The following is a 1,469-nucleotide window of genomic DNA, read 5'->3' as shown; positions in this document are numbered from 1 at the left end:
CATACATACATACATACATACATACATACATACAATCAGTTGACACTTTGGATATCAATGAGATATATCTATACCTTATATAGAAGAATATATTAATTTAGAATTTGCCTCAATGGATAATTAGAAAAATACATTAATCATAACAGATGCACTGTAAAAGCACACATTTCTAAGAGAAATTTTGACAACTATGACTACACAAACTCATTCGTAGGCACATAATTACACAGATATTCTCTACACACCGGCTACTGATAATGGTCATATCATAATGATAAATCTATGTTGGCCATCAAAAGTCCTGACTAAACACCTTCTGTCCCAGATCCTGCATGTCAGCAAGGTCTGGCAGTAAGACAGTACGACTTTGACATATAAATAAAGAAACAGAGAGAGAGAAAGAGAGAGAGAGAAGAAGGAATGCACACATGGCCGTTTTAGATTTTGACAATAGAGATGCACTGAAATAGAGAATGATAGATATAAGACTTTGTGACTCTAGTGTACGTTAAAGCTATAGTGTGTAGTTTCTGTCGCCCCTATGAGGAATTCTAAGTAATGATAACAAAACAGTCGGCGCCTCCTCCATGCAGTTGCTAGTAGCCAAGGAAGATACGGAGGAGTGGAGTGGTAATTATCTTTCCACGAGTTTCTGCGCGGGAAAGTCACCAGACGACACAATCTTCTGACCATAGCCATACTGAGAAATACGGAGAGAGTTTTGTGAAGCTGATAGTCTTAATTAGCTTTGTAGTAACTCATTTGGCAATGGCTTGAACGTAACGGACGTTCATTAATATCAAAAAGTTACACACTAAAGCTTTAAGCATTAGCAATCAGTTACTGGTGAATGCCCTACAAACCCACAAAGGTGATTTTTATTTTGTTTCCTGATTATAACTGTTCTCAGGTCTTTGTGGGTGTGTAAAGACACCTTTGTCATTATATTGCATAATCGAGTCCTTTGACTTAAAGTAATTCCCGTCAAAGTTCTGGGCCACCTTCAAGCTAAGCTGAGTTCTAATCAGCTAAAATAACTGAAAGCCTGCATGGATGTGCAGGGCCTTCAAAACCAGTTGAATGAGGTCACACTGGGTAACCACAACATTGCAGGTTTTTGTCTCATCTTATCCCATTTCTCTCTCTCCCCATGTGTCCAGTCATACATAACACATCTTAAACCGAAAGAAAAACAACAAATATAAGTTAAATTCCAGTCACATGTTTTCACAATTTGCCTCCATTCAGTGAATCTTCTTATCTTCAGAAATGCAGATTCTGCTGCTTTGCATCCTCTATGCATAGCTTCCACAAAGCTAACCCCAAACTCAGTTTACAGGTGTGAGTTTTCTGACGTGGTCTGTGCCTACAGTTGTCTGAGCCTAGCCCAGAGGGAAATTCATTCAGGTTTAGTTTGGACTCACTGCTTGCCCCTCAACACTGACCTGACCCCCCCCCCCCCCCCCCCC

General features: G+C 39.7%; 1 protein-coding gene across 1 annotated transcript in view; it reads left to right on the top strand.

The window, feature by feature from the left end:
• Positions 1-1,469, top strand: part of usp43a (ubiquitin specific peptidase 43a) — a 106,738-nt gene that overhangs the window by 54,098 nt on the left and 51,171 nt on the right. The window lies entirely within an intron of this gene.

The sequence above is a fragment of the Etheostoma spectabile genome, chromosome 2 (assembly GCF_008692095.1).
Source record: "Etheostoma spectabile isolate EspeVRDwgs_2016 chromosome 2, UIUC_Espe_1.0, whole genome shotgun sequence".
Lineage (NCBI taxonomy): Eukaryota > Metazoa > Chordata > Actinopteri > Perciformes > Percidae > Etheostoma > Etheostoma spectabile.
This window is presented reverse-complemented; position numbering and strand designations above follow the sequence as displayed.